Source organism: Ictalurus furcatus, chromosome 6 (assembly GCF_023375685.1).
Source record: "Ictalurus furcatus strain D&B chromosome 6, Billie_1.0, whole genome shotgun sequence".
In the NCBI taxonomy this organism is placed as follows: Eukaryota; Metazoa; Chordata; class Actinopteri; order Siluriformes; family Ictaluridae; genus Ictalurus; species Ictalurus furcatus.
This window is the reverse complement of record NC_071260.1, coordinates 27528518-27551140: the sequence shown is the minus strand read 5'-3', so window position 1 is coordinate 27551140 and position 22623 is coordinate 27528518. Positions and strand designations below refer to the sequence as shown.

Below are 22623 nucleotides of genomic sequence, written 5' to 3'. Positions count from 1 at the left end.
AGTGAGCTGTGTCTTTCCTCCTAGTGCCGAAGCGTGCGTGCATGCAGGGGACTCTTTACTCTCCTCTTATTTGACTGGCTGCAGGTATTGGTGTCTGCCTCTTCTGTGCGCGCCCACGCGTGCTTCTGTGTGTGTGCGTGTGTGTCTCACTGTGTGTGTGTCTGTAGCAGAGAGAGCAAGAGGAAGAGGAGCAGCGTTTCCTCTCCCCCCTCTGGCCTCCCCGTCTCCCTGCTCCCTGTCACTCCGTCCTTCCTCCCTCCCGGACTGCACTGGCCTGGACCCTGTACCCATCAGCCCCTTTAACTCTCCTCTCTTCACCATCCCGTCTCAGCCTCCGCAGGTAAGGAGCCGCACTAACATGACCGGCTGCAGAGCTGCTCCAGCTGTTCACAAGGTATAATAGCTTTTCTCTCCTTTGGGCTTTTTGTTTTCTTCATCTTTTATTTTTAACTCTGATTTCATTTTGCATGTGTTTTGGCCCACTTTTCCCCACATAGTACATCCTCTAACAAACACTAACACTCCCATCATTTCTTTCTTTTCTGGCTTTTTAAGTTTTCCCTCTGGCACTTCCTCTCAGAGGAAGTGGGTAGAGACATGAGGGATTAGGATGTTTGTTGTCATGGCTTTTGAGCCCAAATTCAACTCATGCTGAGTGCTTCATACAACTTTCTCTTGTCAAGCTGTGACTTCACCTGCGCCACGTTAGAAGCCCTCCATATCCTCACTGCAAAAAAAAGAAATTGTATTAAGTGTGTACTTCAGCTCTGTTTTGTTCTGCCCTGGTAGTTTTATTGGTATCATTACTTTTCTGCTTATGTTTATTGATTCCAATCTGCTGCTGTAGTGCCTCTGAACGAGACACTTACTGCAACCTTAATTTGCTTCAGGAAAAAACTTATTGTGGCTGTTTATTAAAAGTTCCTCCAGGCAAAATCATCAGCTACATGGCTGTGTATAAGCAGATACTGTATGGTAAACCTGACAGTGCATGTGCTTTGGAGATTTCCAGAGAAAGAGAAGACAAACGGCATGACGTAGCAGAAACTGTAATTACTTTAGGACTAGGACTGATCCAATCAAGACGGACGGTTCAAGCATTAACATGATCTACACACCAATGCAGCCACAGCAACAAAAAAAAAAACCTGCTTAGTTCCTGGCCTTCACTCTGCAGCACTTTGCCTCGAATTAGATTTTTCCTGAAGAAGTGATTGAGCTATCAGTACTGACTGAACATATTTCACTGAGATCCTCAAGTTCTTTGGCTCTTGCGCTGAAGCACTCTTCATCACAATCTAGTCTCTTCTCCAGTTTGGGCCTGCAGTGGTCTCCATTACAGGATTGTTTGAAGCCATGACCGTGAAGTGTAGTTAGTTTTGATTTTACATTATGTGAACACTTCCAGTTTCTCACACACATTCGCGTTATCCTGCCTTTTTTTTTGAAGAAAAGATGAATTTCACTAAGTGCTTCGTCGGGTGTAGCTATGGGAGGCTTTATTCATCATCATCATGCTGAGACTGCAGGCTTGTTTTGCAGTGTAGACCACAAATTATCTGGGGATGTTGGAAGTGCGGAGGCATTGATTAGGCAAGTAAACTGAGAGAAGAACAGGTGTCTTAATTAACACTAGTATCCCTTTGCAGCCACCCTGGCCTGTTTCCAGCAGTGAGATAAAGAACAAGTGATTATTCAAATTAAAAAGCTGCTTTATTTCATCGCAGGCAGTCGACAGATCCAAGCAGGAAGTGGAGCTGAGACAGCGGGGTGACACGTTTTAGCACATACACATTAAAAATCTCCAGCGCAGGATTAAATCCTAGCGAGTTAAATGGGTATTCCTATGGTGCATTTGATTCGATTCAGTGTTTGTTTGTGTAACTGTGGTGATATCAGCTTCATATTCAGGAAAATTTTTGTTGTGCACCCTGTGAGTGTATTATATAACGAGACCTTTTTCTTTTTAACTTTTATTCTCATTTATTTATTTTTTTTAATTAGCACAGTGTCACTGTCTTGTCAAGTAAATGTATTTATGGTGTGCCTAGTCCTATATTGTGAGCCCACAATGTTGTGTGGAATGTATTAGACTAAAAGCTTTATTTAAGAAGCATATATCACATCCCATGTTGAATGCGTAATTGATGAGCTTCTTTCACCCTGCCCCCCTCTCTTTCCTCTCCAGCTCTGTCAAATCCTAGAAACAGCAGTGCGTCAACACTTTTCAGAACCTCTCATTTCTAGCTGCTTTTCTTTTAAGGAACTTAATATTAATGCTTGGTTCTCAGTTAAGACCATCATGTAGTGGGGAATGGATAGCGTATGTATGGCAGAAATTGGGGAAACCTTTCACTTTGTGAAATTTGTTCATTTTCTACTGTATATAGAGTAATTGTGAATTCCTGAACTTAAAAGTATTTGCCTTTTGGATGTATCTAAGAAGTAAAGTGCTAGCATTTTAAAATCTGGATAAGTAGAGATATTAATTCCAACTCCACTGAGAGACTACCTGCCTACCTCTATAGTTAAAGCCTAATATATCTACTTATGGCAGAATAACATTGCTACCGAATTTTAAAGACTCACTTAAATAATGAGTTCATATTTTTCATATAGTTTTGTTCTGTTCTGTTGGCTGTCATATGTACAGAGTAAAAAACGTCTCTTTTGAAGATGTGATTGTGCAGAAGCATTGCAGGCATTTTGCGAGTCAGTATCTGATTACAGACTGAATTGATCAGGCTTATGCTTGTTCTGCTATGGCAACAATGTGGTCGTATTTTGGCATTCAGTGCTTGAGAAAACTGCACTTAGCTAGCAGGGTTTTAGACATGTTCGCTCAAACTGACTGTTTTTACCACCACATTTGTTAAACTGGCTTGTTATACAGCATGGTATTTTAAAGGCAGACATCAAGGGGAAGTTAGAAAGTGTCATGAATAAAAATTTCCACTCGTTCGATTGAAATGTATTTTCTTAAAATAGAGATGCTGAAATACAGTATGCTGGTGAAAACCTGAATTTTCATCACTTTTGTCTGTTTTCTGAAACTCAGCCATGGAAGCATTCACCACAAGTATGCTTTGCAAAACAAAATCATTTATGTTTGAAGGAAAGTTGTTTTTAAAACGTTTGCTTGCACGGATTTGCATTTCGTCTGCTGATTCCAGCGGTGCTCCTGTTTCAACCCCTTGGTGGACTTATACTGCAAAGCTGGGTGTTAAAATTGAACCCAGCTTATCTCATATATACGGACCCAATTTTTAAGCTGTGCTAAATTAAAATGTCATCGATGAGCGGCTAAAAACCTGCTAAACCACTCCAGATTAGTTTCAGTTACATATTTATCTCTCTGTGTATACTTCCATCAGCTTCAGACAGATGTGTGATGCATGACAAAGTTTTAGGCAAAAGTTATTACTTGCAAGATGACTTCTTATTATAATGTTCTTTCTAAACAGACATTTTTTTCCCCCTACTGACAGCCATGCTCTTGAAGCAGCTGGTCTTTTTGGGCTTTTGGCTGTTTCTTTTATTCCTCCGGATCCCATGTTGTTTTTGCTTCCGTGCTGTTGGATAGGCAGAGCTTCAGTATGAATGGGTCGTGCCATTTCTCTTCTCTTTCTCATTCTCTGTGCCAGAACGCAGTGGTAGCCTGGCCCTCAGGGTCAGATCCATTTCACTGTCAAAATTATATGGAGACCTGTTTGTGCTAAACTTTTCAAATGGATGTGCGTTGTCTTCAGGGTGTGGGAATTAGAGTTTTGTAGTTGTTGTTTCCTGTTTTCATTTAACACTTGTTGTAGGGAGAGTCATGGTTTATGTAGTGCACACTTGCTCGATACTAAGGGTGAACTGGCAAAGGTGATTATCCACCCTCTCTCATGAAGGTATCAGCATCAGGCTCATGACATAACTCATAAGACAATCCAAAGAGCTACCCTGAGGTGTGTGTGTCATAGGGGGGCAGAGATTGAAATGCTGCACCTTTACGAAGTTGGCGGTACAGAATTATGGCCTGTGAAATCCAGGAGCCCTTTGTGCAGAGCCACTCTGCAGTGTAATTTAACCCGCCGATGGGCCGTGAGATCAATCGGGGCCTGAGAGCAAGAGAGGGGGTGGAGTCGGCCTTAAAGCTCTGGCTTTTTATGATTCCCAGGGATGATCAGAGAAAACAGCACACATTTTTCTCAACTCACTCTATCACAGGTCGCAAAAGTCAGTTGGCGCCGGATGTGTAATTAAGTAGAATCTCCCAAGGTGTTAATTTGTCCGTGATCCAGTTTAATTACTTCAGTTTGTATCAGAGTTCAAGCCTGGGACAGGACACAACCAATGACCTTGTGAAGGATTTGTGTGAGTGAGCGTGGAGTCAGTGCCTCATTAGATAATAATAATTATTATTATAATTATAACAACAACAACATGTTGTTATTTATATAGCATACAAGGGGCAGATAAAAATTTAGTTTGTTTATCTCTCTATTTTCTTTTTTTACTTTACACAGTAAAGCATGGTGTGAACTAAAAAGAATATTTATGTGTAATATTTATATTAAATTTATGTGTGCGACATAAATGGACAGAACCTCGTCAAAAATATAATAATAAAATAGGTAATAATAATAATGCAATAAATGATGGCATGAAAAAAACAAGAAGAAAAAATCTATATATTATGTACTGGCTCCATCCATCCATAAATCCATCCATCCCTATCCCAGAGAACTCAGGGCACACAGCAGGGGATGCCCTGGACAGAATGCCAACCCATCACACGGCACAATCGCACACCCATTCACTCATTACAAACAATTTGGAAATGCCAATCAACCTACAACGCATGTCTTTGGTCTGGGAAGGAAACCGGAGTACCCAGAGGAAACCCCTGAAGCACGGGGAGAACATGCAAACTCCATGCACACAGGGCGGAGGTGGGATTCGAACCCCCAACCCCGGAGGAGCGAAGCAAACATGCTAACCACTAAACTACCGTATATAATACATTAAACTACCATATATAATAAATTGTGTGTAAAAGCTGTAGAGTAAAAGTCAATTAATAATAATAAAAATAAAAGTACTATAAAAGTATCATGTCACTAAAAGCAAGGCAAATAATAAATGAGGCAATGTTGATACGGAGGCCTGTCTTCTTGCCTGCTTTTGACTCTCTGGGGATGTGTGAGGTTTTGCTTGATTAGTGAGTGAAAGAGTTTGTGTTAGGTGCATGTGCAGGGCTGAGAGCTTAACCACTGATTATTCAAGGCTCTTGCTAAGCTGTGGCACTTCAGTGATGAACGCGTTCTCCATTTCTTTCTCTCTCTCTCTGAAGCTGAAGCAGCGTCGTGTCTTCATGTTTGGGATCACTGGCCTTGTGAATCACACAGTGCAGAGGCTTTATTTAGACATAATCCGCTGAGTGTCCCTAGAAGTGTGAGACTTCGCTCAACTGCCCCTTCTACTGCACACATGCAGTCACACCCTTCTCAGTGGTGTGAATGTGTCAGTGGGTCACATGATGAAGCATGAGGAAACACTGCACATGAGGTGATAGACCAGATTCCCAGCTGCCTCGGTCTTCTGAGCTTTAGCCATCGTGGGTGGCATGGATAAAAAGTGACAGGGTGGCACAAATGGATTCCTCTCCAGAGATTTTGGCCAGGGCTTTTTACACTGAGGATCTGCTGCTACGCTTCCACCTGCTCCTTGGCAAGATCACCATCCAGGCAGTGTGGGACTGCAATGATGGGCAGATTGGCCTCAGCAGGAGAAGGGCTGGGAGGAAGCGAGGATGAAACATGTTATGTCCTGCTCAAGAGGTTCTTCTAACCCTGTGATGGACTCACATGAGATCCTCCCATTTAAAATGTTAGTTTTTTCTGGGCATTTTTCAGAACCTTCAAATATATTGCGCCCTTCCTTGTTTTCTTGCTTTTCTCTCTCTTATCTTCTGCCTAGTTCTTTTCCATGCCCTCTCTGTAACAATTATGCTTGCTTGACACACTTTCGAGTGGTTTGTGTTTGCACTCCCGAAGCATCTGCCCAGCTAAGTCAGCAGTAAGTGCACTGTGTAAGGTAGCAGATGGAAGAGGAGAGAACACTTCATCCCTGTGCAGCACAGTTTGCTGTTCTATGAGCCAGAGCCATTGCTCTCCAGATTAGTTTTCTGAACAGAGATGAACAGCATGTGTGGTGGCAAACCACTGAGCTCAAAATCACATGGCTGCGGAACTGCTGTCCCTCTACCAGCTAGACTAGCACACAAAGCTGTTGTGTTCATGGCACTGTCTCTGTAGCCTGGTAGCCTTAAATCTCTCAGTGAAGGCCAGTTGGTGTGTCATTTTTTGTTTAAGACGTGAAGCACTATGAAGATACTGACTCACTCACTCACTCACTCACTCACTCTCTCACTTATTTACTCCCTCACTCAATCACTCACGTATCCATTTTCTCGCTAACTAATTCACTCTTTCATTAATTTGTTCTCACTCACTCGTTCATACACTCACTCACTGACTCACTATCAATAACTTATTAATTTACTCATTCAAACACTCAATTAACTCACTCACACACACTCATTTGGTCACTGACACACATCTATTTCTTAAGTCAGTCATTTTTAAGTTTTACACAAGAAGGAACTCTTACTCGAATAGCTTTTTTATGCACCAATGAAAGAAAAAAACAAATTGGTATAAATCCACACCATGATCTGAAGAATATACATACAGTATACATGTGGCTGACCGATTAAAAGCTGGATGAGTGAAGAACCTTAATGAGTGCAGATGCTTCCAGACAGGTGTGTGCTGCATGATACAACCATGCAGTTAACTTCCTATCACGATGTGTGACATGGATAGAAATGCTGAGCAGGCCCACTTTACCCAGATCTGCAATCAAAATGGCAGTAGTAGCATTGCAGTGCACAAACCGCTCATTACAAATAGGAATGCACGTTTGAGAGTTCATTGGTGATCGAGGGAGTTGGTAGCTTTGTTATGCTATGGAATCATTCTGCTAGCATGTTAATGTGTTTTCCACCACAGGAGAGTCTATAGCATTTTTTTTTTTAAATGCGGTTACTCTGTGACATAACAATTTAGCATTTTTTGGTCTTATTAACTTCAAGAGAGAAAAAAGAGAGGCCAAGAGGGAATGTTTATAGTTGTTATAGCATACATGATAAGCATGGACATTTCTCAAATGTTAACTGTAAGTAGAAATTGGTTGTTTTTTTTTTGTTTGTTTGTTTTTTTAAAACATGATGTGATGCTTATTAATACATTTAAAATTGTTAGTGGCGTAATGGCTGTGGCGTAAGAAGAATAAAACTGTTGAACTGCATTACACAACCTTGTAGGTTATTATTAATTTATGAATATTTAGGAGTCTTTTATGATTATATGATTATTTTAACGTAAAAGCACACATCCAGCAAGACAGCTAGTTTCTCACATTACATATACAGAACTGTGAATCATCTAAACAGAAAATACATCATAATGAAATAATGAATATTAAATGTTTCTACATTTTAAAAAAATACCATAACGAGCAGTAAACAGGAGTAAATGAAACAAAGTCAGTATTTGGTGTGACATAGAAATAAAAATATTAGTCTCCAGTACAATGTGTGCAGTTTTATAAGGAAATGAGCTGTAAGTTTTATTGAGCGTATTGCAGAACCGCATCTTATTTTTGCAGCAAAACCCAGCAGCCTTCATTGTGTTTTTTGTCTGATTATGCTTCTTTATGACTGAATATGCTGCTTAATATGTTGCTTTCTTTACTGACACACAAACATTTTTTTTTCTGTAACATTTAATTTTGTGCTAGAAAACTAATGTTTGGGAATCTAAAATGTTTTTTGTACTGACTCGATAATGTAGAAGTCATCAAATAAAAAAATCTATAACAAAAGTTTGTACTAAAAAATAGGGTGCCTAAAACTTTTGCACAGTACTGTATGTATGTCTTTGGTTTTCCTCAAGTAATTAAACATAATCTGTGATAATATCAGTGAAGGTAAAATATATTTTATTTAAATTGTCTTTAAAAAAAATTACATTTAATATGACTGAAGGGCAGTAATATTTTTACTTTAAGATGTAACATTTGTAAGTTTTTGTAATTTTGAGATAATAATGAGAAATTTGTAAATTTCTCATTTGTAAGTCGCTTTGGATAAAAGCATCTGCTAAGTGAATAAATGTAATGTAAATGTAAAGATGTATACATTTGAATGAATATAGCCGTAAATACAACTATAGCAAAACAGTAACACTTTGGTAATCTGGTGTGGATAATTATTACACTATCAACAAGCTATCAGTAACTTTATTTAAACTATCATCAGTATCATTATGAGCAACATATCATCACTGTGTCCTATAAGTGGATACTTATGTAAAATTGTACACGTTTCACTACTGCTCCTGATTTGTTGTTGATTTGATGTTGTTTATTAATCATTTCAATTTTGAGGAATAGTATTTAAATGTGACTAATTCTGATACATAATCATGATTAATCTTTGTTTTCCCCATGACAAAATATTAAACTAGGCAGTGGGCAGTAGAACGTGCCTCAGTCTTTAGTGCCTGTCATTAATAAGAGCTTTAATTTCTGACACTTTTAAAGAGCAATCTGCTTCCTGCAGGCAAATTTGCGTGCCAGATTACTTAGTGAAGCAAGACATCTCCCACATGGTTTAGAATTTTATCCAGCGGCTAATTCCCCTTGATGATTACCTAGGGAAGAGAGAGAAGAGCTTTCAGTTAGATCATAACACAATCCCTCCTATCTCTTACAGTAGGAAGGTAAATCTGAAGATAGGGCCGAGGGCCGTCTATTCTTTCTATTCCTGGATGGAGGAAAAAAAAGGTGTGTGTGTGAGGCTAATATCAGTTGGGGAGAGGTTGGTAGGAACATTATTCAAATCTCGGATGAGGCTTTGAATTTTGTAAAGGAGCCGTTTGTAGGATTAAGACTTTAAAGGCTCCCGATCATCAAAGTGTTTTAATGTCACTGCTCTGTAAGGGGGTGAGTGTGTGGAGTGGTTTGGTAAACATCGCAGCACACCTCCTTTCCCGTGCTAATTTAAAGACCTTTTTTTTTTTGTTGCTATCTTTTCATATATGCCTCGTCATTGAGCCGTGCACTCTAATCGATTCTGCCTTCCTTTTCACTCTTTATAACTAGTTCATAATTAGTTCATAACTAATCACATAATCTATGTAACTGTTCCGAAATGATCAGCTTTCAGATGTTACAACAGTGTTGATTTTGCATGAATATCGTTTAAAGGTGTAGATTTTATACACGGATACCCTCACAGAGAATCGCACCAACTTCACATGTGAATGATTCAGTGAGTCATGTGAAACATGTACACACGTGGTTTTAAACAATTCACTTACTTTTCCAGGCTTTTGTTGCCCGCGTCCCAACTTTTTTGAGACTTGTTGCAGCCATCAAAATTCAAAATGACCTCAAACTTTTATACATTCAAAATAGTACATTTCTTCAGTTTAAACATTTGAAATGTTTTCTGTGGTCTATTGTGAATAACATATGGGTTGATGAGATTTCCAAATCATTGCATTCTGTTTTTATTTACATTTTACACTGCATCCCAACTTTTTTGGAATTGGGCTTGTATGTCATGTGCTTCATTTATATTTCTTATATACTTTTTCCACATGATTCATTCACTTACATGTTTTTTGGTGAATCTTTTCCACAAGTCATTTAATTTTCATGTATGATTTTTTTCCACATGATTCGTTTTCTATGTGATCGTGTCAACATTATTCTTTTCTTACATGATTTCCGCCACATGATTCATTTTTTTTCCATGTGAATTGTTTTTTTTTTTTTTTTTTTTTTCAGGATTGTTATTTCACACATTTCACATTTGTTTCACCTGTGATTCCCCCACCACATGATTCATTTATTTTCACATGTCATTTTTCCACATGATTCATTTATTTTCATAAGTGTTTCTCTCACATGATTCATTTTTCTGGTGATTTTCCTACACGATTCATATTTCCTCATGTAAACTTTCCCACACAGTCACATATTATTCATATCTTCTCACGTCTGATTGAGTTCAAATGTACAATTTAAAGGCATAACATGTTAGAATGCACCTTCACATATTTTTCACGTGATCACATTACACATGAAATCCGTGTAAGGTTTCTGTAAGTGTAAAGCACCTTTCCTTTAGCTTCAGTTATCTGAGAGCGTCATTAATATACAGCACTGCACACTATGAAATATTTTGTTTGTCTCTTTTTTTATTGCTCATGATTTTCAAAACCAGATGTCTCGCTCCGTCTTGACAAAGAAGGACTTCGACTTCGAATTTAACGATTCAGGCAGCACAAGGAGGCCCATGGGTAATGTGGCACAAAGCCCTGCCTCTCTCTGGAGGATGGAGGGAAACTGTGTGGCATCTCCAGGGATATAGAGACAGAATGTGGACAATGCATACCAGTACAATACTCAGAAAAACAGGGAGATGGGACATATGAAGGGTATCTATGGAATCCAATTAATTAAAACCAAGGGCATGTAAAATACACTGAAGTATCAGAATAACCCACATGCATTGTGCAGGGAATGAATTGGATACTGAAAATGAGCCGCTATCATGTTTGTGTACATCACCTTGTCTTATGTGACTCAGATGGTATTGTTAAAGCTGAGTGTTATTTATGGAGCCCATAAAGTGCAGAACTAAAAGACTGTTGAAACAAAACAAAAAAAAAAAAAATGGAGAATACAACAGCAAATAAAAAAAGCTTGCTTTTCCATACCTAATGTCATATTTCACAAGTTAACCTCAGGAAAAGCTATAGATTATGAAATTTCAATTATGGGTAAATTTAAGGCTAAGTTGCATGTTTTCTAGGGTGTTTTTCAATTTCTGTGGCTGAGTCAAAGTAAAATTGTGACGTACATTAGAGAAGCAATGTGTTAAATTTGTAGTTGTAAATGTACCACTAGTGAAAATGTACTGCTGCTTCATTGTTCTCAATCTCCCCTTCCATTATAGTATTTGTAGTAAACAATGCAATCATCAGTGTCATTAAGTCACTGAACCCCAAGTTGCTCCCGATAACAGGCTTAATCTGCTGCCATTGGTGTGTGTGTGTGTGTGTGTGTGTGTGTGTGTGTGTGTGAATGGGTGAATGAGAAACAGTGTAAAGCACTTTGTAGAACCGCAAAGGTTAACAGGCGCTATATAAGTGCAGACCATTACTGGAAAATTTAGCAGATTAGACATTTTATGAAGTTAATGGCTGCAGTTGAAATGTTATTAAAGTGCAGCGCATTGAAAAAGCACTGATAAGCCCATATTATATTGCTATATGATAATGGAATACCTTTTGAGTTGCGTGAGGGGGAAAAAAACACTTTAGATCATTTAAAAAAATCTGATTTGTTGGATGTAAATGATGTTCATTTTAAAGACATTCCTCAACTGTGTTGTGAGACTGCACAAGCCATTAGATCCTAATATTTCACAGGTTTACCTCAGGCAAGTTTCTAGATTAGAGAAACTCAATCATGGGTAATTTTAGGCTCAGTTGCATGTCTTGGGGTTTGGTAATTTATCATGCTGGTGAATAAAAGAACAATTCCTTTGTAAATGTACTTATTTATTAAACCATGTTTTTCAATAAGCAATCAGTCTTTCTGTGGTAGGATGCTTGTATGAGCTGCTATTAGTCACTGGTGTTTAATTAATTTTTTTGTATTCACTCTCGTTTCTCAGAAGACAGCATCGCTGCTTCAACAAACTAACCTTATTCTTTTATTTGAAAAGAAGAACATTTTTACAATTCCTATTTATATATTTATATGCCATTTCTGTGGTAGTCATTTAATAAGCAATTCTGTATAGCTACAGAATGCAGAGTATTACATGAGGCCACTGAGGCCACAAAGGTGAATCACCTTCCATGAATCAAACACGCAATCAAGCACACTGATGCCATTGTGAAAATCGGAGCATAATCAAAACCTTTCTGTGTTTGACACGTGGTGTTCAAGTGAACCATGATCGTGGTGTTCAAGTGAACCATGATCCAGTTTATCTACAATTATGTTTTTATATCTCACAATTCTTAGTGAAAGCGTTTAATTTGTCCTTCTGGAGCACAATTTTTAAGAAGTTGTCTTTAAATTAATTTGTTTTCACAGACAGTCATGGTAGATGGCCAAAGATATGTCAGGACTTCTCTCTAACAACTTGCAACAAAAAAGCACTCAATTGATTCCAAAGGGGACAATATTGATCAGAACTCAGCCTGCCTGCTAACAATATGGCACTGGTCTTAATTGCTTAAGGCACATTATGCCAAGTGATATAAGCAGTCAATAGTCATCTGACTATTGGCCGTGGGCCGTGCTTGAATTTTGCATAAAAAGCATTTCTGAGAGAAATGCTTCTTTTTTTTTTTTCCCTTGCAACAAAGTTGTTACAAACAATCCAATTTTACTGTTACTGAAATGGTAGTGATATAAGAACTACCAGTAAGGAATAACACACAACAAGGCATGCTATTATCCTAGAGCAGGGGTGTCCAATCTTATCCAGAAAGGGCCGTTGTGGGTGCAGGTTTTTATTCCGACCAAGCAGAAGCCACACCCGAGTCCATGGAAAGCCAAGCTCAACTGATTAAACAGGTGGAATCATGTGTTGCTTCTGCTTAATTGGAATTGGCTCTTTGTGATTAATGGTGTATTCAAATAATGTTGTAACGATCGTATTTACGAGCTGAATGCACATGTACGCCACCACAAAGTCGTATGTACGAGTGAAACTCTGGATTTTCTTTGAGCCCAGAGTTTCCGAGTTGGGGGCATGTCAGTAAGAAAACATGGTGGAATCAATGGCTGCAGCATCTATAATTGACCGTAAATTAGTTGAAATTGAATGTTTACTCGCCTCAGAAGCTGATTTCAGTTATTGTGTGTTTGGTATATACAGCAAGTTATTGAAATACAATCAAATTGTTTAATATGTCTTTATAAGGCTTTTTTATTTACAATAAAATAAAGCTAATTGCCTGCACAAAATACGACAGTATTGTAAAATTGCGATATAATATGTAACAAGAAAGTTTACAGCGCCTTCATAAATTGATTAAAAACAAAAAAAAAGCAAAACACACCTGAGGTGCATTCATTGCTAATCACAGCCATGCAAATATACAGTATAACCGCAATATGCTATATATCAAGTCAAGTGGATTTTTGTCATTCCTCTATATAACTTGAATACATTGTAACGAAATGGTGTTTCTTCAAGACCATGGCGCAACATGAAACAGTATGCAAGACTACATAATTTGCAAATACACAACAGTGTGAGATGAGTGCAAAACAATAAATACACAGGATAGTAAATACACAGAACATGGACTGTAGCTATTTTGTAATGTAGCAGCACAAGCATAGCAGCAAAACTGGCAGCAAAAACAAGTTCCATAGGATAAAGTGACTGATGCAGCTACTGTATGTAAAGTGCAATGTGCAGTGGTATGAGTCTTACTGGATTAGGTGTTTGACTAGCCCAGGTGAGTGTTGTGAGGCAGCCGGGTGTGGAGTAATCTGAGTGCCTCAGGGAGGAAACTGTTGCGGAGTCTGTTGCAGGTGGCAGAAATGCTCCTGTACCTTCTGCCAGATGGCAGGAGGGTGAACAGTCCATGAAAAGGGTGAGAGGGGTTGTCCACAATACTGATGGCTTTGCGGATGCAGCGGGTGGTGAATGAGGCGTCGATGATCTTTTCCGATGTCCTCACTATCCGCTGTACGGTCTTGTGGTCAGAGGCTGTGCAGTTCCCATTCCAAACAACGAGACAGCTGGTCAGGACACTCTCTATTGTCCCTCTGTAGAAGGGGGTGAGGATAGGAGTTTGGCTCTCTTTAGCGTCCACAGGAAGTGGACTCGCTGCTGGGCCTTCTTGACTATGCAGGTGGTGTTGAGAGTCCAGGAGAGGTCCCCTGTCATGTGCACACCAAGAAACCTGGAGCTTTTGACTCTCTCCACAGATGTTCAGTTGATGTGCAGTGGTGAGTGGTCCACTTGGGTTCTCCTGAAGTTGACAGTCATCTATTTAGTCTTATCAACATTAAGAGATAGATTGTTGTCTCTACACCATTCTGCAAGCTGGTTCACCTGTATGCTGACTCATAATTGTTGCTCATGAGACCCACAACTGTAGTGTCATCATCAAACTTGATGATGTGATTAGAACTGAACTTTGCAGCACAGTCATGAATCAGCAGGGTAAACAGCAGTGGACTGAGCGCACAACCCTGGGGAGCACTGGTGCTCAGTGTGGTGGTGCTGGAGGTGGAGTTGCCAAGCCTGAAGGACTGGGGTCTCCAGGTCAGAAAGTCCAGGATCCAGTTGCAGAAGGAGGTGTTTAAACCCAGCAGGCTCAGATTTATGAGCTGGCCGGGTGTGTTGTCAGGACCTGCAGATTTCCATGGGTTGACACGGGACAGAGTTTTCCCGACGTCTACTGCAGCCAAACAAAGTGCTTTGCCTCTCTGATAGCCTGGGACAGATTGGCCCTTGCTGTGCAGATATCTACCTTCTCATCACTCCTGAAGGCAGAGGCTCGGGTTTTCAGGAGCAGTCGCACTTCAGCAGTCATCCACGGTTTCTGGTTTGCACGTGTGGTGATGGTCTTGAAGGAAGTTATATAATCTATGCATTTGCTGTTTTAGCCAGTCACTGATGCTGTGTATTTCTCCAAATCTGTGATGATGTGGTATGTAGCAGCCTTTCTGAACATATTCAAGTCTGTGTTCTCAAAGCAGTCTTGAAAGCAAAATGCTGAGATGGCTCCCTCAGACCAGGTTCTAACCTGTTTTAGAACTGGTTTGGCACATTTCAGATGTAGTCTGTATGCTGGGATTTGGATAACTGAGATGTGGTCCGAGCTGCTGAAGTGTGGATGGGGTGCAGCCTTGTAAGCACTGTGCATGTTGGTGTAAACAAGGTCCAAAGTGTTGCGAAATCAACATGCTGGTAGAACTTTGAAAGCAGTGATTTCAAATTTGTGTGGTTAAAATTAAAAATCCGTCGGGATGCGCTGTCTGTAAGTTACTGATAGACCTGTAGACTTCACAGTGGAATGTACACCGCGACAGTGAGCATGGTGGTAAACTCTCTGGGCAGGTAATTTGGTCTGCATTTCACTGTCATAAACTCCACCACTGATGAACAATAGCTTGAAACCACAATGGCATTCCTGCACCATTCGTTGTTATGCAAACACACAGACCACCGCCACAAGTATTACCGGGCAGTGCTGCTATCCTGTCGGTGTGATGTGCGGTTAGCCCGGCTAGCTGAATGGCTGTGTCCGGAATGCTGTCGTTGAGCCATGTTTCTGTAAAAATGAAAACACAGCAGTGATTTCACGCTGGGTTTCATGCTACTTTCACCCCGATTTCACGCTGGGTAGTTAACTGTAGTTTGAGTAGGTCCAGTTTATTGTCAAGAGAGCGAACATTGGAGAGGAGAATGGATGATAGAGCTGGACGGCTTGGGTTAGCCTTTAGCCTAGCGCGGATGCCGGCCCGCTTTCCTTGCAAACCATTTCCAATGCCCTCTCTTCTGGCCAGCTGCATCAAGAAATACCCTGGTCCCAGTTCGCGTAATAGCCCGAGGTCTCGTAGTTCATCCTGCAGTCCTTCGTTTATTCTTCTTGAGCTTTGTTAAGCAATGTTCATCAGAATTTGGCGATGGTAGACATGTACACCAGTGCTTCCGATGTACATCTGTTTAAAATGTTTCCAAATTGGTATAGGCTACACATAACATGCACCATATCAGTGGATCTGAAATGGCCGCTACATGCTACCGTGCCGCCATCTTGAATCCAACTGTATATTCAATATATTCAGCATAACTAGATTTTTTTAAACAGGTCTATAAGCAAGAAATTAATATCAGATAAGTGACATTTTGCACACAGTATGGGCAAATGTTGTTTATTTTTGCTCTGCTAGAGTAAATGGATCCTGAAGAGGCCACACTCACTTAATGGCTTCTCTTTGCTCACAGATTGACCCATTAAAGGTGTTTCCGGTAAAGTTGGCATCCCTTCTTCCTTTTCATCTTCATCTGACGAGCTTTCATATTTTATAACAAAAGTTACATTCATGAAAAATAGTCATGTTTACTATGTCCGCTGATGATGTTGCTAACCTATTTTGGTAGCTATTTAGAACTAGGAAGTGGTGAACACAGACAAGTGAAGTGATGCACACAGTGACATGTTCCACTGCGGTTATAGGAAATATAAGCCTTCTTGGAACGCCACCAGACCAACCAAATTAGTGGACCAGAACGAACTGTTGGTATAATTTTCTATAAAAGCAGTTCTGATAGTAATGCAGATCCCAAGACAAATCACAGGATTATATTAATGAGCTTAATTCGTTAATACATTATTGTTTCCATACTAACAACTTACACAGAGACTTGTATCGTGGACGCTCCACATAATATAAGGCTAAAAATAAATACATTTATTTTCAGTGTCAGGATTTCGTCCAGTGTCAGGATTTCGTCACGGTCAGTAGGTTTTCGGACATCGGGATATTTTTAGGACCAAGGACATGCACTTTCTCTGTAACATAACTAACTGCATTTTTTGTTTGAATAACATCAACTTAGAGGTTGATGAGGGAATGATTGTTTATAGCTGCTACAATGTAGCATTCTACCACATTAACATAACTATAAATAGATACAAATTATTCAAGTAATAAGTTAAAAATTGTAATGATTGGCAAATTGCTGTGGTATAAGAAGAATACAACACTTCAGGATGTTCTGTTGTAGGGAAAAAAAAAACAGCTTTGGGTTGGTAACTGTAACTCTGCTTTGCATTGGGTTACATCACACCTGTCCTTGATTTACTGTCCTATCACACCATGCAGCCTAGTGGTTTTTCTTTTTCATATTTGCTAAAAGCTCCACTGTTGGTCTTTGTGTTTTTGTGTGGAAGAGATAGACCCCCGGTGTCCTGCTCGCTGTTTCTGTACATAAGCACTTTGCTGACTTTCTGCTTACTCTTTCTAAGCAGTTTCGTGCGCGCGCGTGTGTGTGTGTGTGTGTGTGTGTATGTATGCGTGCGCATTGTGTGTATGTGATTGTGATCCCACCGCTCCTTGTGTTTGCGTTCCGGCCTGCTGAAAGCTCAGTTCCACTGCTGAACACTCCCCAACGTCTTAAAATGGATTTTCAAAGGTTTTAGTCACGAGCAGCCCAACAAACACACACACACACACACACACACACACACCTGCGTCGCACCGATTGTGGCAACTGCTGCTTAGAAATTTTGCTTTCATCCCTGGTTTCTCTGTCTAGGTTGCACAGTGTTAGCAGTAATATTTCAGGGATTATTTATTTGCTTTACTATTTTGTCATTTCAGCATCAGTGACAGCCTTAGTCGCTTCTTTTTTGTGGATCAGTTTGAATCAGCAAAATATTGTAGCCCATTTTTTCCCCATGAACATGCTCGTCAGGCACTTAACGTTTGCTTCATGTTAATCGAACTCAATAGAATGTGGGATAATGTTTAATTGATTAGGACCGACACTGCTGAGAGATTCATTGACGATCACCAATGATGATTTCAGCATTCAGCTCTCCAGTTGACTGTTCTGCAGCTTTATTACTGCAGTTCCCACAAAAAGTGACTTTTTTCCCCATTTATGTTAATGGAACATTCTCGGGCATTTAATAATGCACGGACTGTGCATAAAGGATGTGCTGCATAGACACTATACTATATTGTGCATGTGTATGGTTCTTAAAATCACCTATAAAAGCTAATTTGTAGATTAATAGAAGCAAGTTGTATCTCAGTCTACATCAGAGCTGGGCAATTTTAAAATGTGATAAATATTTTAGCAAAGAATCTTTAGCAAAGAATCAGGTTTGTTGTCACATTAGAACAATTTGTTGTGATGAGAGATAACACATTAAATTACAATTTCCAAAAAAGTAGGGACAGGGGCAATTTAGGACTAATAGCAATTTGATAATTTGTCAATCAAGAAGCTGATGTGAAACTGGTGTCTAATCATAGTATATAAGGAGCCGGCAAAAAAGGCCTAGTCCTCCTAGGATGGGTCGAGGTTCACTAATCTGCCAACAGATGCGTCAGCAAATAATCCAACACTTTGAGACCAACATTCCCCAAAGACAAATCAGTAGGATTTTGGGCATTTCACCTTCTACAGTGCACAATAAAATTAAAAGATTCAAGGAATCCGGTCAAATCCTGGTGCGTAAAGGGCACATCTGAGATGGACAGTAGCACAGTGGAATCGTGTTTTGTGGTCCAACGAGTCAACATTTCAAAAGGTTTTTGGACAAAACAGCCATCATAATACTCCGGGCCAAAGAGGAAAAGGACCATCCAAGCTGTTATCAGCGTCAGGTCCAAAAGCCAGCGTCTGTCATGGTATGGGGGGCGTGTCAGTGCCCATGGCATGGGTAACTTGCACATCTGTGAGGACATCATTAATGCAGAAAGATATGTACACATTTTGGAGTAACATATGCTGCCATCCAGAGCAGGACAACGCTAAACCACATTCTGCCCAGATTACAAGCGCATGGTTGTGTAAGCTGAGTGCTAGCATGGCCTGCCTGCAGCCCTGACCTGTCAACTGAGAATATCTGGCACATTATGAAGTGGAAAATAAGGCAACGAAGGCCCCGTATAGGTGCGCAGCTGGAGAAATGCATAATGGATGAATGGGGGAAAATTCCACTTGATAAACTTAACCCACTGGTGTCTTCACTCAGCACCCAAACTCTTAATAAATGCTATTAAAAGAAAAGGTGATGATACACAGTGGTAAAGAGTCGACTGTCCCAACTTTTCTGGAGTGTGTTGCAGACATCATCAGATTTGAAATGAGTGTATATTTTCAAAAATAAATTAAATTCACAAAGTAAAACATCAAATAATGTGTTCATGTGTTTTTAATATAGTACAGGGTGAATTGAATTCTCAAAAGACTTTCAAATTTTTAAAAAAAATTTAAAAAAAATTCCTGCATGTCCCAACTTTTTTGGAATTGGGGTTGTAAACTTACATAAAATACAAAAGATGGGTTAAACAGCAGGTAGCAGGCAGCAGTAGATAACCATATTCAATCAATGTCTAATGCTGTATAACAGTTTACTCAATGGAATATGGAGACAACATGACCTTTGACTAGGAAATCACCATGTCAAATTCTACATTTAAAAAGCATTTACCAAAATGACCTGGAGTCACAGTCAAAATGGTTCACATTGACCTCTAAATTATAATCCTTTTTTCTCAGTTTTTATTTCACATATGATTTGATACAACATGTAAACAAGCAACATGATGTTTAATGATGCAGCATGATGTTTAAATTCATTCATTCATTTTCAGTAAGCACTTCATCCTGGTTAGGGTCACAATCTGGAGCCTATACCATAAACACTGGGTGTGAGGTGGGAATACACCCTGGATGGGATGCTGGGCCGTTACAGAGCCATACACCATACACACTGTTTCACACCTAGGGGAAATTTAGTTTATCTAGTGAATTTAGTGTGGGAAGGGTTAGGGAACTCCACATGGACAGAAAACTGAGCTCAGGCTCAAACTGTGGACCCTGGAGCTGTAAGGCAGCATGCTTACCACTTCTTCACCATCCCACTGCTAATGTTTCCATTTGTAACGTAATATACATAATTTATGCTTAATGCTAGCTAGAGGGTTTAAAAAAAAAAAAAAAACTCTTTTGATAATTGCAAAACGGTTTTGCATAAATAACTGACTTTATTTTGGTCTTTTAATTCCTTCAGTAGACATACAGTATAAGGTTATAAAGGAACTATTTCCCATACAAACATCAGTTTGCTCGTTGCATTTGTTGCTGTCTCCAGGAATAGATGGACAAGAAGAGATACTGTAGAGATTACTGCAGGGAAACAGTTCAAATTTAGCTAGACAGCTGCAAATTTCCAGAGATAATGTCGATAAAACAAAATGTCAGTACTGGTAAACATTTTGATTGCACATCTTTGCCTGAAGATCCCAAGAGCATCACTGCTGATTCAGTTTCATCCTGCTGGTAATCACACCTGATATCCCAGACATAAACCAATCACTCCTGTCACTTTGCCATTGCCTGGACCTCTGCAGGGTAGAAAGGAGAATGTTTTTTCATTTGTCCTACATGTAAAACACACACACAAACATTAATCAGCCATGACATTAAAACCACCTGCCTAATATTGTGTACACCGAGTGTCACCGAAACAGCTCTGATCTGTGAAGGCATGGACTCCACAACACTTCTGAAGGTTTGCTGTGGTATTTGTCAGCAAGATGTTAGCAGCAGATCCTTTAAGTCCTGTAAGTTGTGAGGTGAGGCCTCCATGGATCGAACTTGTTTGTCCAGCACATCCCACAGGGGTTCGATCATACTGAGGACTGGGGAATTTGGAGGCCAAGTCAACACCTTGAACTCTTTGTCATGTTCCTCATACCATTCCATTAGGTGCTTTCGGTGGTGGAGAGGGGTCTGCAGTCTGATTGGTCTGTGGCTACGTAGCCCGATAAGCAGCAAGCAGAATTGCACTCTGTGTTCTGACACCTTTCTATCATAACCAACATTAACTTTTTCAACAATTTGTGATACAGTGGGATCAGACCAGATGGGCTAGCCTTCACTTCCCACATACATCAATGAGCTTTGGGCACCCATGACCTTGTCGCCGGTTCACCGGGTGTCCTTCCTTGGACCGATTTTAGTAGGTACTAACCACTGTATACTGGGAACACCCCGGTTCTGAGATGCTCTGACCCAGTCATCTAGCCATCACAATTTGGCCCTTGTCAAAATCGCACACATCCTTACACTTGCCTATTTTTCCTACTTCCAACACAACAACTTTGAGAACTGACTATTTACTTGCTGCCTAATATATCCCACCCCTTGACAGGTGCCATTTATCTGCATGTAATTAGTAGTAGATATAGTCATTAATAGTAGTTATGTAGTATATCTTTGACTCAACAGAAATGAATCAAATAAATGCATTCTGATTTGAAGCACAAATTTTAAAGCTCTGTCATTTATTATTAATGCTCACAATATAAATAGTTTAGGTCCTATTAATATTTCATGACGGCAAGGGAAAATATTTGGGTGATTGCTGGTAAACTTGATGACAGTGTCTTGAGGCTAACACACTGCAGGTAATAATTATAAATAAATATGTGTTGTGTTTGTCAGCTGTATGTACAGTGTATTTCAGCTGTAGGATGCATTTGTATATGATGATGTTTACAGAAATTACATTCACAATAACCCTCACTGACATTATGTATTAAAATTTGTGCATTGTACATCACTGTTATCGTTTATACCAGAGTGCTGTTTAAATTCTCAAATCTGCTTAGTCAGAATGTGTCGATCAATGACAGCAGCTCTGACAGTAGTGGCAGCATGTTACCATGGGGGCAGTGATAGGTCAGTGGTTAAGCCAGTGGCCTATTAATCAAAAGGTCATGATTTCAAATCCCAGCACCACCAAGCTGCCACCAGTGGGTTCCTGAGCAAGGCCCTTAACCCTCAACTTCTCAAATACACTGTATAAATGAGATAAATGTACATTGCTCTGGGTAAATGTTATATATATTTTAATAGTAACAGCTTACACAGAGTGCTATGACCATTGTGTGATGTTTATTTGGCATATGTGGAAGTAGTCTCTAATGGCAGCGCTTTCTGTCCTAGGTAAAGCTGTTCCTTTAGGTTTTCCTCATTGAGAACGTCTTTAGGATAGAGGGCTTTGCAGTTTCTCTGTAGCATGACGACAATTTGTGATTTTTGTTTCGTTTTGTTTTCTTTTATTAGAGGAAAGAGAGGTTTGTAAGGGAATGACTGTTTATACAGTACCTGCTATATAATAAGTGATAACAGGAGATGTTCCACAACATTAAACATAACTATAAATGGAAAAAGTACACCCCATATTGTTTTGTTTCTTATATAAAGAATCGATATTTAATTATATTCTAGTGGCATCAATTTACTGACCTGCAAAATCCGTAGGCAAGTGTATTGCTGCAAAAGACTTGACTTTGCATACTCCAATGCTTTTCCTTTTTCACAAGGAAAGATGCACAGGGCCAGAGAACAGCATCAGCATATTTAATATCCCGGGGCTGAGGAGATGGTCCAAGAGCCCAGTCGTGTTAAGACAGGACTGTAACATTAGTTCCCCTTCTGGCTGCAGGATGAATTCCTACAACCGCAGATGCTTCTCTGAATTGAACCATATTCTTTTGGTTATAGGTGCAGGTCTTTAAAGGAATATTCAATACTCTTTTCAACCTAATCTCAGTCTACTACATCTGGACCACTGAGTACCACAGACACGAATTATGACACATTTCCCTGTACTGAGAAACGAACAGAAAACCAGTTTATTCAAATGATACATATAATTAATGTCTAAGGGCACTTGTTTGTAGAATGTATTAATGACTGCTTAAGTCAAA

General features: G+C 39.6%; 1 protein-coding gene across 9 annotated transcripts in view; it reads left to right on the top strand.

Annotated features, from left to right (window-relative positions):
• Nucleotides 1-193: 193 nt before the first annotated feature.
• pcbp3 (poly(rC) binding protein 3) overlaps nt 194-22623 on the top strand; it is an 80860-nt gene continuing 58430 nt past the window's right edge. For all 9 annotated transcript variants that reach the window (XM_053627429.1, XM_053627428.1, XM_053627424.1 and 6 more), the window contains exon 1: nt 194-340. The gene's annotated coding sequence lies outside the window, so the exon portion shown is untranslated. The remainder of the gene's footprint in view (nt 341-22623) is intronic.